At 57.4% G+C, this 18,839-nt stretch overlaps 1 pseudogene; it reads right to left on the reverse strand.

The window, feature by feature from the left end:
• Positions 1–2,352: 2,352 nt before the first annotated feature.
• LOC128919038 (kelch-like protein 10) overlaps positions 2,353–18,839 on the reverse strand; it is a 66,571-nt pseudogene continuing 50,084 nt past the window's right edge.

Here is an 18,839-nt window from a genome sequence, read left to right on the forward strand (position 1 = left end):
GAGCTCATTGACAGAGCCTTAAACTAGGCTTGAAAGGGGAGGGGGACAATATCAGGCATGTCCGTGACAAGCGGTGGGACAACACACCAAGGTAGAGGGTTGGGGTGCTAGTGCAGGCCCTCAGCCTGTTGCTCTGACACGTGCTGGGAACACTGGAGGACACTTGAAGTCTTCCAGAGATGAGGGAATGGCTCCTGAGGCAATGGGGGAGAGCCAGAAGGGAAGGAGTCAAGAGGGGAGGAGAAAAGAGGGGAACACCAGTGAATAGCTCAAAGGAATTAAGGTGTGTTCCTCTAAGAAGGTGACATGGCTGACAGACCAGCTAAAGTGCCTCGACACCAATGCCTGCAGCATGGGCAACAAACGGGAGGAGCTGGAAGCCACCGTGCTGCTGGAAAGCTGACACCTAGTTGCCATTCCTGAAACCTGGTGGGACGAATCCCATGACTGGAGTGTGGAGTGTGAGCTACGAGAGGTAGTAGAAAGGTTAAGGAGGATCAGGGAGTTCACAAAAGTGATAGACTGGTGGAATCATGCTCTGCCCTCCCTGAAACAGAAACAGGCACCAGAAAAAAAATAACAAACAAGATCAAGGGGATCCTGCAACGTCCCCCTGCCGGGCTGAAGAGAGTAGCTTCAAGGAAAGGAGTCAGTGGAGGCAAGTCCACAGCCAGGGTGGCAGGAGAACGCCCTCCTTGCCCAGCCTACCTTCCCAGGTGCCTCTGTACAACTGGTAGGAGGCTCTGGATGTGCAAGGCCAGTCAATGGGTGATGATGGGGATGACAGTCCATCTTCACCAGAGGCGTTCCCGAGGTCAGAAAGCCCTACCCCCCATATCACAACCACCTTGACAAGGAAGAAAAAATGTGTTATAGTTGTAGGCGACTCCCTTCTGAGGGGAATGAAGAGTCCACTATGCCAGACAGACCTTCCTCTTAGGGAAGTCTGCTGCCTCCCTAGGGCCTGGGAAAAGGACATCACTCGGAAACTTCCCAGCCTGGTACGGCCCACAGACTATTACCCATTACTGCTCTTCCATGTGACGAGCCAGCCAACCTACCCACGAAAACTACCAGACAACCACCCAGACAACCTCCCTAAGAAAACTACCTAGCCAACATACCCAGCCAAGCACCCACCCAACCAGCCTGACCAAGAAAACTACCTAGCCAACTTCCTAGCCAACCACCCAGCCAACCTACCAAAGAAAAGCACCCAGCCAAGAAAACTACCCACCACATCTGCCCAGCCAACCACCCAGACAACATACCCACTTGCCCACCCGGCCACCCTACCCAAGAAAAGTACCCAGCCAACTACTGAGCCAACTACTGAGCCAACCTACCCAGAAAACCCGCCCAGTTCACGTACCCAGGAAACCTACACAGCAAACCTCCCAGGAAATCTACCAACAAAATCTACCCAGCACACTCCCCCGTCAACCCACCCCAGCCAGTCCCCCAACAATCCCCCAACCCAGCACGGGCAACAAACAGGAGGAGCTGGAAGCTGCCGTGCTGCTAGAAAGCTGACACCTAGTTGCCATTCCTGAAACCTGGTGGGACAAATCCCATGACTGGAGTGTGACTACCCATGGCCAGCAACAGGGGAGGAAGGGGGGCAGAGGGGCTGCCCTCCAGAAACGGGGGGAGTGTGAAGAGCTGTCTCTGAAGAATAGCCAAGAGCAGGTTGAAAGCTTATGGGTAAGAATTAGAGAGCCAGGCAACAAAGGGAGCCTTGGGGTTGTCTACTCCAGGCCACTCGATCAAGGAGAGCCGATTGACAAAGCCTTCTTGCTCCAGCTACAGCAGCAGGCATCACGCTCACAAGTTCTCGTCCTGCTGGGGGACTTCCGCCGCCCCGACAGCTGCTGGAAAAAGTATCACAGCGAGCTGTAGGCAATCCAGGAGACTCCCAGAGCCGAGTGCCTTGAAGTAACTTCTTAAGCCAGGTAATAGACAGCCCCACCAGAAGAGCGGCCATACTGGACCTGAAGGGCACCAACGCAAATGAACTGCTAATGGGTGACATCAAGATTGGAGGCAGCCTGGGCTGCGGTGGTCAGGCGCTGGTGGAGTTCACAGTCCTGAGGGGTCTGGGTGTCAGGGGGGAGAGTAAAGTCAGGACCCTGAATTTTAGGAAAGCAAACTTCCGCTCTTCAAAGGGCTGGTCAATAGGACCTTCCGGGACACTGATGAAAATCTAGTTCCTATGAAACTGATAGAAATGGCACTTGCAGATTTGCATGAGGGACGTGTAAGTACAGGGAACATGGACTACAAATTCATACCATTGCGCACGTATGAGTTCAAAAGTTTTAAGCAAAGTCTTAACTGTCAGTAACGCTGAGTTTATTTAGAGAAAACAAATCCCTTCTGTCCACACTTCCACCCTTCCTTGCCCAGCAACACTACAACATGCTGCCTCCTGCTCTGCAGGTCATGGGCAACCCATTTCAGAACGGCCTCGAACACAGCCTCTTCTTTCACAGGGAGCTCATCCTTCTCCAGCAGGCGTTCCAGCTCATTGAAGGAGAGCGCCAGAAACTCTGTGGACACCCTGGTCACCTCCTCGAAGTGATGCAGGATGAACTCATGGGCTGCTTCTCGCAGGTCAGGACAGTAGTAGTAGCCTGTGAATCTCCAGATGCCAATGCAATTTTCCAAGCAAAGCTGGGATTTTAAGAACTCGCAGCACAGTCTGACGATGTCCAGGATGTTGAACTGGTCTGCCGCGATTAGCAAACTTTCAACGTTGTCATCCGTGACCGGCACTGTCCCGGTGTAGGCGTATTCCATAAGGAGCCTCATCATTTCAGGGGAAGTGCCAGGGATTTGATAGACCTTCCTCTCAGCATTGCTCCAGTTGCTGGAAACAAAGCCCTGAAAAAAACAAAGCAGTGCTGGGGAAGAAAGCGGCCTTGCTGTGTGAAACCCTGACCCCATTATCCCCTGTGCCTCCTTCCCCAGGCACCAATTTGGGCACTAGCAGTAGCCATGCTGGGAGGCTGTGGAGTTTTATGAAGGAATGTTTTACTAGCCAGTTGTTTTAATAAGGAGCCACAGGGCGAGCGGGCACCTTGCTTCAACGAGAAGAGCAGTGTGTGGGGAGAACGGTGTGTGGGGAGGGAATACCTCCCGCCTGGCAGCAGACCAGCCAGGCTGGCCACGCTCCCAGCCCTGCACCGTATCTGGGGCTTCGCCAGACACCACTTCCAGCTCTTCTGTTCGATCTGAGCTTGTGGATGAATTTTGGTGTCTGGGGAGGTACCAGGACTAGGAGGAACTGCTGGAGGAGAGTTGGAGTGCCGAGGGAAGTGCTGGAGATACACAAAGGCACAGTGTGGCACAGAGCAGGAAATACTGTTTGGCCCCATCCCCTCCTCCTTCAAGCACTCACCTGAAGTATGGACTGCAGCTAGAGAGGATCATCTTGTGAGCAATGAATGCAATGCCGTCCACGCTGATGAGCCCATCGCCCAGCTTCCCTTCTGGGCAAAGCCCATGGAAGGCGGTGCAAGCCACAGCGCTCATCTCCCTCTCCCTGGGTGAGGAGGAGTATGCAGTGCGAGCCAAGCTGTCACCCACCTCGATGCCTGAGGCACTGGGAGATGCTCCTCTCTGGGGTGCTTACAGCACTTTGTCCTTGCCCTCCCTCCAACGTCATAGTGGAACCCCTGCCTGTCCGGTGGCTCTGTAACGTGCCCCATAATGACATCAGAGACATGGGGGGGGCCAGGACTGGCCGTGAGCCCCTCCACAGCTCCTCTGTGGGGCCGAGGTCTGGGTCCCCGTGGTCCATGTTGCTGTGGGGTGGAGCCATGGGGTCCCTGGGCTCTGTGGATTTCCACACAGGAGAGAACATCTACCACAGCTAGAAAAGAAAAATTCCTGCCAGCCTCGGGTTGGAAGCTTGGTACATGAAAAACACTTGTGTTTAACGGAAGCTCTCTCAAGAGCTAGCGGTTTGAAGCAGCAACGCTACCAGGTTCAAGGCCCACATCTTCTCAGAGCACAAGTCAGTTTTGCAAAGCCAGCCAGAAAGCTGAATGGAACCTAAAAGTGCAAACCGCCTCTTTCCACCAATGCCAGTAAAAATGCCACGAATACAGCAGGACTGGAAGTTTTGTTGGAAATGCAGGAACTGCAACAAAATCCTAATCGTCTTCCCATTTAGCATTTGCATTTTCAATCCCATACAATAAGAAAAAATGCAACGCCACTGGCAGGCTCCATAAAAGACACAATTCTAGAAGATAGGACCGCATAGGAAGACATGTAGAGCTCAAAACAACTTGGGGGGGGTTCCCATGGGTCCTTTGGGGTTCCCTATAAGGGATATTGAGGGGGTTTTGGGTCCTGTGGGTGGGATTTATAGAATCCCACCTATAGAATTTATAGAAAGGTTCAGGTTGGAAGCAACCGTGAAGATCATCTAGTTAAAACCCCCTGCCATAGGCAGGGACACCTCCTACTACACACTACCCCATTTTCACAGGTTACCCCAGGCAATCCCTTTCCCTTGTCCTATCATTACACTCCCTGATGAAGAGAGCCTCCCCATCCTTCCTGTAGGCCCCCTTTATGGATTGGAAGACTGCTATAAGGTCTCCTCCGTGATTCTCTTCTCCAGGGTGAACAACGCCAACTCTCTCAGCCTGTCTGAACTACTTTTTCTATTAAACCTGTTTCTCTTTCAGCTCTCTTGTTTCCATGTGGTGTGCGACACTTGCTGTCCCCCACTGGCAGCGCTCAGCTTCCTGTGGAGAGAAGGGGCTGAGTGGAATCCTTGTCGACTTGCTGTTGGGATCAGGATCAGGACTGGATCTTTAGTGTTATTCGTGTGAAATACTTTTTCTATTAAATCTGTTTCTCTTTCAGCCCTCGTGTTTCCGTGTTTTTTTCCCCATTCCCTTTCCCAGCTGGGGTGGGGACATCGGGTGATGGACTCCTTGTCTAAACGACAAGAAACTGGGGGATGTGCAGAGCTGGCCTGCTCCAACATCTGCTCCGGCAGGCTCGCCTAGAGCAGGTTGCCCAGGACCACGTCCTGCTGAGGCTCGGCTCTCTCCTCGGAGCCGCGCCATGCGCTCAGAGCCAGGGCAAGACGTAGGCAGGGCTCGGTGGCCAGCAAGGGCCTAAGGTCCTTACGCAGCCACCCTCCCCTGCAGCTTGCTGTCCCCTGCGGCCAGCCGTCCTCCTGGCACACTGCTTGTGGGGCAGTTTCCTCAGCCCCCCCCAACTCATGGCAATGCCAGGCATTCCCTTCCACGCTGGGCACCGTAAATGCCTCAGCTCACCCAAAAAGCTTTGGACGCGGCTCCAAGAGCAGCCGGAGTGCTGAGGCTCTCGTGCATGCCAGTGGGATAGAGGGGATGCCCGCAGCGTGATGGAGGAGGAAGGGGGAGCCCTCTCCCCCTCGCTAGGGAACAATTTTGCTCACAGGCTGGTGTGGCTGAAGCCTGGCCGGCAGCTCAGCGCCACACAGCCGCTCCCTCGCTCCTGCGCAGTGGGGTGCAGGGGGAGCGTCGGAAGGGGAAAAGGGAGAAAACTGGTGGGTTAGAAACAAGGAGAGTGGAAAAGAAAGCCCAAGGAAAACAAGGGATGCAAAAGAAAGCACTTGCTGACCATCAAGCCAGCGATGCCCAGCCAGGTCCCGAGCAAGGGCAGCCCCCGCCAACCTTCGTCCCCCACACACACTTTCCTTGCTGAGCACGCTCTGGTAGGCTGTGGGATATCCCTTTGGGCCGTTGGCCTCAGATGTCCCCGCTCTGTCCCCTCCCAGCCTCTTGGGCACCCCCAGCACGCTCGCTGGCTTGAAGTCTGAGAAGCAGAAAAGCCCTCGGTGCCGCGCAAGCACTGCAAGAACTAGCGCCCCCCGGGGCTCTCCGGGCTCTTTTCAGCACAGCTGCAAAACAGAGCCCCGCACGAGCTGCTGGGAAGAATTCTCGTCGTTAAGCTCGAGAGACGCTCAAGGTTCAGGACTTGTTTGGCACCCTTTTAGAACCCTCCCGGCCTTCACTCGCCTATGGCAGCGCTTGAGGCTGCTCTCGGTTCTGCCAGTCCCCCTGGGGCATGAGGGTCCCAGCCAGACCAGCCTCCAGACGTGCCAGGCCCTGCAGACCTGGGCAAAAGGCCCCAGCAGAGAAGAGCTTCCCTTGGGGCGAGAGGATCTGCTGGCCTCAGCTGGCAGAGGAGGAGCTCAGGCAACACTTCAGCAAACGGCAGATGCCCAAGTCCCTGCCGGGCCCTGCTGGGCTGCACCCTCAAGTGCCCGGGGAGCTGGCAGATGGGCTGGGGAGGCCACTGCAACAGGGAGCTGTGCCTCAGGACTGCACGCAAGCAACCACCGGCCCTGGGCTGGGGCGCAGCAGAGCCAGCTCTCTGCTCAGGGAGAGCCTCTTGCCCACGCTGCCTGCTGTGGCCAGCAGGGGCGGTGACTGGCGTGTTTCCCCTGGGCAGGGCCGGCAGCCGTGGGAAGGCCTGGGCAGGTCAGGTGACCCAAACTGACCAATGGGGTGTTCCCTCCCAGCTCCCACACTCAGGGGAAAAGCGGAGGCATCAATGGCTTCTAAATAAGCATACCACTTTCGAACTGTAGGTTTCTGGGCAATGCCAGCTGGTGGTGTCCCTTTACGGACCACATCTGGGAGGCGAAAAGGTCCCCAAATGATCACACTTTGTTCTCTTCTTATCTGCTCTGTCCGTTGCAACACTCGCACCAGGGACAGTAAACCCTTCTCCAGGTCTGAATATCTGCTCTCAGTATCATTGAAGGAGTGGGAGCTAAATTCTAATGGTCTCTCCGGTCCTGCTGGTCCCTTTTGCCATAAATTACAATGGGAACCATGTTCACTGAGCCCCCATTCTACGTGGAAGGGTCAGTTGGATGTATAGGACCAAGCTGTTGGAATAACCTTAGATCCTTTATTAGTAATTGCAGAGCATTAGTGTGTTGTTCAGTCCACACCCAGGATTTACCCTTTTTTGGCAAGCTATGAAGGGGACGAGCAATGATGGAAAAGCCACGGATGTGTTTACGCCAATAACTTAAAGTTCCCAGACCTTGCTGTAACTCCTTCACGCTGGATGGATTCTGTCCATGCTCTATTTTTTCAGGGTATCCTGAGGGACGGAAGCAGCTCCCTTAATCCACCAGACCCCCAGGAATTTGACTTCCTGTGCTGGTCGCTGACACTTTGAGCCTGGAATTTCCAATCCCAAATCAGATAATGTTTTTCAGATGTTTTCCATCATGTCTTTTACACTTTCTTGGTTCTCTCCCCTATTAAGATGTCATCAATATATTGGTATACTGTACATCCCTGTGAAACAGAAATCTCTGATAGCACTTTAGCTAAAGCATTATGACCAATAGTGTGGGAATGTTTGTATCCTTGCAGAAAGCGGTTAAAGGTATATTGGACTACTTTCCATGTGAATGCAAACTGCACTTTGTCCTGCTCAAGGAGGGGAATCATAAAAAAATAATGTCTTTAACATCCAAGGCAACCCTCCAAGGATGGGCAGCTCCTTTTATCATAGTCACAATTTCCGCGATATTTGGAACTGCGGCGGTGAGGTGTACAGTGTTGGCGTTTAATTTTCCGTAATCTACTGTGAAAAGCCATTGCCTTTTTGGTTTCTTTACGGGCCACACCGGTGAAAAATAAGGCGAGTGAATCCTCTTAATGATGTCTCTTTTTTCTAAATCTGATACCACTCTGTCTGATCCTGCAACCCCAACTGCAGGCAGTGGATACTACAGGACAGCAAAGATTTTAGAGGGAGGGAAAGGTATGGAAGTTTCCAATAGACTCAGCTTCACTGTGTCTATTACTTTTTCGCATCCTGCAAAACTTCACACTGTGGAGACATCATTAAGAGAAGTCATTAAGAAAACCTCGGGCGGCAGGCTTTCCTGCTGCCTTCAGCCTCAAAACCACCCTTTCCCACTTGGCGCCGCGCCAGGCACAAAAATGGCCTATGGCTGGAGATGGGTCCCACGCCCAAAGAGCCAGAAGGGAAAATTATGCCTTGTTCTAAAGCTCTTTGGGAACCGCTTGCGTGGCCCCACAGACCTGGGGGCTGCAGGCTTTCCTCCTGCCTTCAGCCTCAAAATCACCCTTTCCCACTTGGCGCCACGCCAAGCACAAAAATGGCCATATGGCTGGAGATGGGTCCCCCGCCCATAGAGCCAGCAGGGAAAACTATGCCTTGTTCTAAAGCTCTTTGAAAGCCACTTGCGTAGCCCCACAGACCTGGGGGCTGCAGGCTTTCCTGCTGCCTTCAGCCTCAAAATCACCCTTTCCCACTTGGCGCCACGCCAGGCACAAAAATGGCCATATGGCTGGAGATGGGTCCCACGCCCAAAGAGTCAGCAGGGAAAACTATGCCTTGTCATAAAGCTCTTTGGGAACAGCTTGCGTAGCCCCACAGACCTGGGGGCTGCAGGCTTTCCTGCTGCCTTCAGCCTCAAAACCACCCTTTCCCACTTGGCGCTGCGCCAGGCACAAAAATGGCCATATGGCTGGGGATGGGTCCCCAGCCCAAAGAGCCAGCAGGGAAAACTATGCCTTGTCATAAAGCTCTTTGGGAACCGCTTGCGTAGCCCCACAGACCTGGGGCCTGGAGGCTTTCCTGCTGCCTTCAGCCTCAAAACCACCCTTTCCCACTTATAACCGCGCCAGGCACAAAAATGGCCATATGGATGGAGATGGGTCCCCCGCCCAAAGAGCCAGCAGGGAAAAACATGCCTTGTTCTAAAGCTCTTTGGGAACAGCTTGCGTGACACACAGACCTGGGGGCTGCGGGCTTTCCTGCTGCCTTCAGCCTCGACACCACCCTTTCCCAATTGGCGCCGCGCCTAGGCACAAAAATGGCCATACGGCTGGAGATGGGTTCACCGCCCAAAGCCAGGAGCCTTATGGCAACGTTCCAGGAGCCGAGGTGAGGCGGTCGCGGGAACGGAGCCAAACAGAGCCCAAATATCAAGCTGCGCTGGCCACAAACGGCCAGGCAAGTCCGTCACAGGAGTGACGCTGATGCAGGTCTAGGAGCAGAGCACAGCTGGACCAAAGAGTCGAGCTCAGTGGGGACAAGGAAGGATGCGGAGATAGCGCCAGGAGCTGAGCTGGCCCTAGGAACCCTGCGGAGCCAACGTAGGAGCCTCCATGAGCCAACCCAGGAGCCAAGATGAGCTGGCCAAGGAGTTGGGCAGAGCTGGCCACAAGAGTCCATCTGACTTTGTGTCAAAAGACCAGGCAAGTCTCTGGCGAGGGCCGAGTGGATTCAGTTCATGAGTCGGGCCGAGATGCCGAGCATGCTGAGGGCAGCCAGCCCCTGGAGCTGAGCTGTGTCAGTCCTAGTCCTAGGAAGCCTGCGGAGCCAAGGTAGGAGCCTTGACAAGCTGGCGAAGGAGTTGGGCAGAGCTGGCCGCAGGAGCCCGTCTGACTTTGTGCCATAAGACCAGGCAAGGCTGCGACGAGGGCCGAGCGGAGTCAGCTCAGGAGATGGGCCGAGATACCGAGCATGCTGAGCGCAGCAAGCCCCTGGAGCAGAGCTGTGTCGGTCCCAGGAACCGCGTGGAGGCGTCCCCAAAAGTCAAGCTTGGCTGTCCTCAGGATGGGAGCTGAGCTTCCACCAGTTGTCATGGTGTTTTTGTCCAAGGAGCCAATCTGAGCTGGTTTCAAAGCTGAACTGAGGCGGCACATGGGGTCAAGTTGAGTTGGTCCAAGGAGCTGAGTGGAGTGTGGCCTAGGAGCCATGCGGAGCCAGGCCAGGAGCCTTATGGCAACGTTCCAGGAGGCGAGGTGAGGCGGTCGCGGGAACGGAGCCAAACAGAGCCCAACTATCAAGCTGCGCTGGCCACAAACGGCCAGGCAAGTCCGTCACAGGAGTGACGCTGATGCAGGTCTAGGAGCAGAGCAGAGCACAGCTGGACCAAAGAGTCGAGCTCAGTGGGGACAAGGAAGGATGCGGAGATAGCGCCAGGAGCTGAGCTGGCCCTAGGAACCCTGCGGAGCCAACGTAGGAGCCTCCATGAGCCGTCCCAGGAGCCAAGATGAGCTGGCCAAGGAGTTGGGCAGAGCTGGCCACAAGAGTCCGTCTGACTTTGTGTCAAAAGACCAGGCAAGGCTGCTGCGAGGGCCGAGTGGATTCGGTTCATGAGTCGGGCCGAGATGCCGAGCATGCTGAGCGCAGCCAGCCCCTGGAGCTGAGCTGTGTCGTTCCCAAGAACTGAGTGGAGGCGTCCCCAAAAATCGAGCTTTGCTGTTCAGGATCCGAGCTGAGCTGCCACCAGCAGTCAAGGTACGTTGGTGCAAGGAGCCGAGCTGAGCGGGCTCCAAAAGGCAAGCTGAGGCGGCACATGGGGGCAAGTTGAGTTGGTCCAAGGAGCTGAATGGAGTGTGGCCTAGGAGCCATGCGGAGCCAGGCCGGGAGCCTTCCGGAGGCATCCCAGGAGCTGAGTTGAGGCTGTCCCGGGAGGTGAGCCAAATACAGCGGCAAGGTTGAGCCTCACTGGCAACAAACGCCGAGGTGAGTCCATCAGAGGAGCCAAGCTGATGCAGGCCCAGGAGCAAAGCAGAGCTGTACCAAGGAGCCGTGTCGAGCCGGCACACGGAACGAAGCTGAGATAGCGCCAGGAGCTGAGCCGGCCCTAGGAACCCTGCGGAGCCAACGTAGGAGCCTCCATGAGCCGTCCCAGGAGCCAAGATGAGCTGGCCAAGGAGTTGGGCAGAGCTGGCCACAAGAGTCCATCTGACTTTGTGTCAAAAGACCAGGCAAGGCTGCTGCGAGGGCCGAGTGGATTCAGTTCATGAGTCGGGCCGAGATGCCGAGCATGCTGAGGGCAGCCAGCCCCTGGAGCTGAGCTGTGTCAGTCCTAGTCCTAGGAAGCCTGCGGAGCCAAGGTAGGAGCCTTGACAAGCTGGCGAAGGAGTTGGGCAGAGCTGGCCGCAGGAGCCCATCTGACTTTGTGCCATAAGACCAGGCAAGGCTGCGGCGAGGGCTGAGCTGTGTAAGCTAAGGATTCGGGCCGATATGCAACAGATGCTGGGACGAGCATGCCCCCAGAGCTGAGCTGCGTTGGTCCCAGGAAACGAGGGGAGGCAGCCCCAAAGTTGAGCTTCACTGGCCTCAGGTTCCGAGGTGTGCTGCCACCAGGAGTCAAGATAGGTTAGTCCAAGGAATCAAGCTGACCTGGTTCCAAAAGGCAAGCCGAGGCAACACATAGAAGCACGTTGAGTTGGTCCACGGAGCTGAGTTGAGAGTTCCCTAGGAGGCATGTGGAGCCAGGCCAGGAGCCTTACAGAGGTTTCCCATGAGCCGAGTGGAGACGGTCCCAGAGGTGAGCCAAAGAGAGGCCTTAGGTCGAGCCGCACTGGTGACAAAGACCCAGGCAAGTTCGTCACAGGAGTGAAGCTGATGCAGGCCTAGGAGCAGAGCAGCACTGGACCAAGTTGTCAAGCTGAGCCGGCTCCAATAGTCAAGCCAAGGCAGCCCATGGAAGCAATTTCAGTTGGTCCAAGGAGCTGAGTGGAGTGTGGCCTAGGAGCCATGCGGAGCCAGGCCAGGAGCCTTATGGCAACGTCCCAGGAGGCGAGTTGAGGCGGTCGCGGGAACGGAGCCAAACAGAGCCCAAATATCAAGCTGCGCTGGCCACAAACGGCCAGGCAAGTCCGTCACAGGAGTGACGCTGATGCAGGTCTAGGAGCAGAGCAGAGCACAGCTGGACCAAAGAGTCGAGCTCAGCAGGGACAAGGAAGGATGCGGAGATAGCGCCAGGAGCTGAGCTGGCCCTAGGAACCCTGCGGAGCCAACGTAGGAGCCTCCATGAGCCGTCCCAGGAGCCAAGATGAGCTGGCCAAGGAGTTGGGCAGAGCTGGCCACAAGAGTCCATCTGACTTTGTGTCAAAAGACCAGGCAAGGCTGCTGCGAGGGCCGAGTGGATTCAGTTCATGAGTCGGGCCGAGATGCCGAGCATGCTGAGGGCAGCCAGCCCCTGGAGCTGAGCTGTGTCAGTCCTAGTCCTAGGAAGCCTGCGGAGCCAAGGTAGGAGCCTTGACGAGCCGGCGAAGGAGTTGGGCAGAGCTGGCCGCAGGAGCCCATCTGACTTTGTGCCATAAGACCAGGCAAGGCTGCGACGAGGGCTGAGCGGAGTCAGCTCAGGAGATGGGCCGAGATACCGAGCATGCTGAGCGCAGCAAGCCCCTGGAGCAGAGCTGTGTCGGTCCCAGGAACCGCGTGGAGGCGTCCCCAAAAGTCAAGCTTGGCTGTCCTCAGGATGGGAGCTGAGCTTCCACCAGTTGTCATGGTGTTTTTGTCCAAGGAGCCAATCTGAGCTGGTTTCAAAGCTGAACTGAGGCGGCACATGGGGTCAAGTTGAGTTGGTCCAAGGAGCTGAGTGGAGTGTGGCCTAGGAGCCATGCGGAGCCAGGCCAGGAGCCTTATGGCAACGTCCCAGGAGGCGAGTTGAGGCGGTCACGGGAACGGAGCCAAACAGAGCCCAACTATCAAGCTGCGCTGGCCACAAACGGCCAGGCAAGTCCGTCACAGGAGTGACGCTGATGCAGGTCTAGGAGCAGAGCAGAGCACAGCTGGACCAAAGAGTCGAGCTCAGTGGGGACAAGGAAGGATGCGGAGATAGCGCCAGGAGCTGAGCTGGCCCTAGGAACCCTGCGGAGCCAACGTAGGAGCCTCCATGAGCCGTCCCAGGAGCCAAGATGAGCTGGCCAAGGAGTTGGGCAGAGCTGGCCACAAGAGTCCGTCTGACTTTGTGTCAAAAGACCAGGCAAGGCTGCTGCGAGGGCCGAGTGGATTCGGTTCATGAGTCGGGCCGAGATGCCGAGCATGCTGAGCGCAGCCAGCCCCTGGAGCTGAGCTGTGTCGTTCCCAAGAACTGAGTGGAGGCGTCCCCAAAAATCGAGCTTTGCTGTTCAGGATCCGAGCTGAGCTGCCACCAGCAGTCAAGGTACGTTGGTGCAAGGAGCCGAGCTGAGCGGGCTCCAAAAGGCAAGCTGAGGCGGCACATGGGGGCAAGTTGAGTTGGTCCAAGGAGCTGAATGGAGTGTGGCCTAGGAGCCATGCGGAGCCAGGCCAGGAGCCTTCCGGAGGCATCCCAGGAGCTGAGTTGAGGCTGTCCCGGGAGGTGAGCCAAATACAGCGGCAAGGTTGAGCCTCACTGGCAACAAACGCCGAGGCGAGTCCATCAGAGGAGCCAAGCTGATGCAGGCCCAGGAGCAAAGCAGAGCTGTACCAAGGAGCCGTGTCGAGCCGGCACACGGAACGAGGCTGAGATAGCGCCAGGAGCTGAGCCGGCCCTAGGAACCCTGCGGAGCCAACGTAGGAGCCTCCATGAGCCGTCCCAGGAGCCAAGATGAGCTGGCCAAGGAGTTGGGCAGAGCTGGCCACAAGAGTCCATCTGACTTTGTGTCAAAAGACCAGGCAAGGCTGCTGCGAGGGCCGAGTGGATTCAGTTCATGAGTCGGGCCGAGATGCCGAGCATGCTGAGGGCAGCCAGCCCCTGGAGCTGAGCTGTGTCAGTCCTAGTCCTAGGAAGCCTGCGGAGCCAAGGTAGGAGCCTTGACAAGCCGGCGAAGGAGTTGGGCAGAGCTGGCCGCAGGAGCCCGTCTGACTTTGTGCCATAAGACCAGGCAAGGCTGCGACGAGGGCCGAGCGGAGTCAGCTCAGGAGATGGGCCGAGATACCGAGCATGCTGAGCGCAGCAAGCCCCTGGAGCAGAGCTGTGTCAGTCCCAGGAACCGCGTGGAGGCGTCCCCAAAAGTCAAGCTTGGCTGTCCTCAGGATGGGAGCTGAGCTTCCACCAGTTGTCATGGTGTTTTTGTCCAAGGAGCCAATCTGAGCTGGTTTCAAAGCTGAACTGAGGCGGCACATGGGGGCAAGTTGAGTTGGTCCAAGGAGCTGAGTGGAGTGTGGCCTAGGAGCCATGCGGAGCCAGGCCAGGAGCCTTATGGCAACGTCCCAGGAGGCGAGTTGAGGCGGTCGCGGGAACGGAGCCAAACAGAGCCCAAATATCAAGCTGCGCTGGCCACAAACGGCCAGGCAAGTCCGTCACAGGAGTGACGCTGATGCAGGTCTAGGAGCAGAGCAGAGCACAGCTGGACCAAAGAGTCGAGCTCAGCAGGGACAAGGAAGGATGCGGAGATAGCGCCAGGAGCTGAGCTGGCCCTAGGAACCCTGCGGAGCCAACGTAGGAGCCTCCATGAGCCGTCCCAGGAGCCAAGATGAGCTGGCCAAGGAGTTGGGCAGAGCTGGCCACAAGAGTCCGTCTGACTTTGTGTCAAAAGACCAGGCAAGGCTGCTGCGAGGGCCGAGTGGATTCAGTTCATGAGTCGGGCCGAGATGCCGAGCATGCTGAGCGCAGCCAGCCCCTGGAGCTGAGCTGTGTCGTTCCCAAGAACTGAGTGGAGGCGTCCCCAAAAATCGAGCTTTGCCGTTCAGGATCCGAGCTGAGCTGCCACCAGCAGTCAAGGTACGTTGGTGCAAGGAGCCGAGCTGAGCGGGCTCCAAAAGGCAAGCTGAGGCGGCACATGGGGGCAAGTTGAGTTGGTCCAAGGAGCTGAATGGAGTGTGGCCTAGGAGCCACGCGGAGCCAGGCCAGGAGCCTTCCGGAGGCATCCCAGGAGCTGAGTTGAGGCTGTCCCGGGAGGTGAGCCAAATACAGCGGCAAGGTTGAGCCTCACTGGCAACAAACGCCGAGGCGAGTCCATCAGAGGAGCCAAGCTGATGCAGGCCCAGGAGCAAAGCAGAGCTGTACCAAGGAGCCGTGTCGAGCCGGCACACGGAACGAAGCTGAGATAGCGCCAGGAGCTGAGCCGGCCCTAGGAACCCAGCGGAGCCAACGTAGGAGCCCATGAGCCGTCCCAGGAGCCAAGATGAGCTGGCCAAGGAGTTGGGCAGAGCTGGCCGCAGGAGCCCATCTGACTTTGTGCCATAAGACCAGGCAAGGCTGCGACGAGGGCCGAGCGGAGTCAGCTCAGGAGATGGGCCGAGATACCGAGCATGCTGAGCGCAGCAAGCCCCTGGAGCAGAGCTGTGTCGGTCCCAGGAACCGCGTGGAGGCGTCCCCAAAAGTCAAGCTTGGCTGTCCTCAGGATGGGAGCTGAGCTTCCACCAGTTGTCATGGTGTTTTTGTCCAAGGAGCCAATCTGAGCTGGTTTCAAAGCTGAACTGAGGCGGCACATGGGGTCAAGTTGAGTTGGTCCAAGGAGCTGAGTGGAGTGTGGCCTAGGAGCCATGCGGAGCCAGGCCAGGAGCCTTATGGCAACGTTCCAGGAGGCGAGGTGAGGCGGTCGCGGGAACGGAGCCAAACAGAGCCCAAATATCAAGCTGCGCTGGCCACAAACGGCCAGGCAAGTCCGTCACAGGAGTGACGCTGATGCAGGTCTAGGAGCAGAGCAGAGCACAGCTGGACCAAAGAGTCGAGCTCAGTGGGGACAAGGAAGGATGCGGAGATAGCGCCAGGAGCTGAGCTGGCCCTAGGAACCCTGCGGAGCCAACGTAGGAGCCTCCATGAGCCGTCCCAGGAGCCAAGATGAGCTGGCCAAGGAGTTGGGCAGAGCTGGCCACAAGAGTCCATCTGACTTTGTGTCAAAAGACCAGGCAAGTCTCTGGCGAGGGCCGAGTGGATTCAGTTCATGAGTCGGGCCGAGATGCCGAGCATGCTGAGCGCAGCCAGCCCCTGGAGCTGAGCTGTGTCGTTCCCAAGAACTGAGTGGAGGCGTCCCCAAAAATCGAGCTTTGCTGTTCAGGATCCGAGCTGAGCTGCCGCCAGCAGTCAAGGTACGTTGGTGCAAGGAGCCGAGCTGAGCGGGCTCCAAAAGGCAAGCTGAGGCGGCACATGGGGGCAAGTTGAGTTGGTCCAAGGAGCTGAATGGAGTGTGGCCTAGGAGCCATGCGGAGCCAGGCCAGGAGCCTTCCGGAGGCATCCCAGGAGCTGAGTTGAGGCTGTCCCGGGAGGTGAGCCAAATACAGCGGCAAGGTTGAGCCTCACTGGCAACAAACGCCGAGGCGAGTCCATCAGAGGAGCCAAGCTGATGCAGGCCCAGGAGCAAAGCAGAGCTGTACCAAGGAGCCGTGTCGAGCCGGCACACGGAACGAGGCTGAGATAGCGCCAGGAGCTGAGCCGGCCCTAGGAACCCTGCGGAGCCAACGTAGGAGCCTCCATGAGCCGTCCCAGGAGCCAAGATGAGCTGGCCAAGGAGTTGGGCAGAGCTGGCCGCAGGAGCCCATCTGACTTTGTGCCATAAGACCAGGCAAGGCTGCGGCGAGGGCTGAGCTGTGTAAGCTAAGGATTCGGGCCGATATGCAACAGATGCTGGGACGAGCATGCCCCCAGAGCTGAGCTGCGTTGGTCCCAGGAAACGAGGGGAGGCAGCCCCAAAGTTGAGCTTCACTGGCCTCAGGTTCCGAGGTGTGCTGCCACCAGGAGTCAAGATAGGTTAGTCCAAGGAATCAAGCTGACCTGGTTCCAAAAGGCAAGCCGAGGCAACACATAGAAGCACGTTGAGTTGGTCCACGGAGCTGAGTTGAGAGTTCCCTAGGAGGCATGTGGAGCCAGGCCAGGAGCCTTACAGAGGTTTCCCATGAGCCGAGTGGAGACGGTCCCAGAGGTGAGCCAAAGAGAGGCCTTAGGTCGAGCCGCACTGGTGACAAAGACCCAGGCAAGTTCGTCACAGGAGTGAAGCTGATGCAGGCCTAGGAGCAGAGCAGCACTGGACCAAGTAGTCAAGCTGAGCCGGCTCCAATAGGCAAGCCAAGGCGGCCCATGGAAGCAATTTGAGTTGGTCCAAGGAGCTGAGTGGAGTGTGGCCTAGGAGCCATGCGGAGCCAGGCCAGGAGCCTTATGGCAACGTCCCAGGAGGCGAGTTGAGGCGGTCGCGGGAACGGAGCCAAACAGAGCCCAAATATCAAGCTGCGCTGGCCACAAACGGCCAGGCAAGTCCGTCACAGGAGTGACGCTGATGCAGGTCTAGGAGCAGAGCAGAGCACAGCTGGACCAAAGAGTCGAGCTCAGCGGGGACAAGGAAGGATGCGGAGATAGCGCCAGGAGCTGAGCTGGCCCTAGGAACCCTGCGGAGCCAACGTAGGAGCCTCCATGAGCCGTCCCAGGAGCCAAGATGAGCTGGCCAAGGAGTTGGGCAGAGCTGGCCACAAGAGTCCGTCTGACTTTGTGTCAAAAGACCAGGCAAGGCTGCTGCGAGGGCCGAGTGGATTCAGTTCATGAGTCGGGCCGAGATGCCGAGCATGCTGAGCGCAGCCAGCCCCTGGAGCTGAGCTGTGTCGTTCCCAAGAACTGAGTGGAGGCGTCCCCAAAAATCGAGCTTTGCCGTTCAGGATCCGAGCTGAGCTGCCACCAGCAGACAAGGTACGTTGGTGCAAGGAGCCGAGCTGAGCGGGCTCCAAAAGGCAAGCTGAGGCGGCACATGGGGGCAAGTTGAGTTGGTCCAAGGAGCTGAATGGAGTGTGGCCTAGGAGCCATGCGGAGCCAGGCCAGGAGCCTTCCGGAGGCATCCCAGGAGCTGAGTTGAGGCTGTCCCGGGAGGTGAGCCAAATACAGCGGCAAGGTTGAGCCTCACTGGCAACAAACGCCGAGGCGAGTCCATCAGAGGAGCCAAGCTGATGCAGGCCCAGGAGCAAAGCAGAGCTGTACCAAGGAGCCGTGTCGAGCCGGCACACGGAACGAAGCTGAGATAGCGCCAGGAGCTGAGCCGGCCCTAGGAACCCAGCGGAGCCAACGTAGGAGCCCATGAGCCGTCCCAGGAGCCAAGATGAGCTGGCCAAGGAGTTGGGCAGAGCTGGCCGCAGGAGCCCATCTGACTTTGTGCCATAAGACCAGGCAAGGCTGCGGCGAGGGCTGAGCGGAGTCAGCTCAGGAGATGGGCCGAGATACCGAGCATGCTGAGCGCAGCAAGCCCCTGGAGCAGAGCTGTGTCGGTCCCAGGAACCGCGTGGAGGCGTCCCCAAAAGTCAAGCTTGGCTGTCCTCAGGATGGGAGCTGAGCTTCCACCAGTTGTCATGGTGTTTTTGTCCAAGGAGCCAATCTGAGCTGGTTTCAAAGCTGAACTGAGGCGGCACATGGGGTCAAGTTGAGTTGGTCCAAGGAGCTGAGTGGAGTGTGGCCTAGGAGCCATGCGGAGCCAGGCCAGGAGCCTTATGGCAACGTTCCAGGAGGCGAGTTGAGGCGGTCGCGGGAACGGAGCCAAACAGAGCCCAAATATCAAGCTGCGCTGGCCACAAACGGCCAGGCAAGTCCGTCACAGGAGTGACGCTGATGCAGGTCTAGGAGCAGAGCAGAGCACAGCTGGACCAAAGAGTCGAGCTCAGTGGGGACAAGGAAGGATGCGGAGATAGCGCCAGGAGCTGAGCTGGCCCTAGGAACCCTGCGGAGCCAACGTAGGAGCCTCCATGAGCCGTCCCAGGAGCCAAGATGAGCTGGCCAAGGAGTTGGGCAGAGCTGGCCACAAGAGTCCGTCTGACTTTGTGTCAAAAGACCAGGCAAGTCTCTGGCGAGGGCCGAGTGGATTCAGTTCATGAGTCGGGCCGAGATGCCGAGCATGCTGAGCGCAGCCAGCCCCTGGAGCTGAGCTGTGTCGTTCCCAAGAACTGAGTGGAGGCGTCCCCAAAAATCGAGCTTTGCTGTTCAGGATCCGAGCTGAGCTGCCGCCAGCAGTCAAGGTACGTTGGTGCAAGGAGCCGAGCTGAGCGGGCTCCAAAAGGCAAGCTGAGGCGGCACATGGGGGCAAGTTGAGTTGGTCCAAGGAGCTGAATGGAGTGTGGCCTAGGAGCCACGCAGAGCCAGGCCAGGAGCCTTCCGG

The sequence above is a fragment of the Rissa tridactyla genome, chromosome 18 (genome assembly GCF_028500815.1).
Source record: "Rissa tridactyla isolate bRisTri1 chromosome 18, bRisTri1.patW.cur.20221130, whole genome shotgun sequence".
Lineage (NCBI taxonomy): Eukaryota > Metazoa > Chordata > Aves > Charadriiformes > Laridae > Rissa > Rissa tridactyla.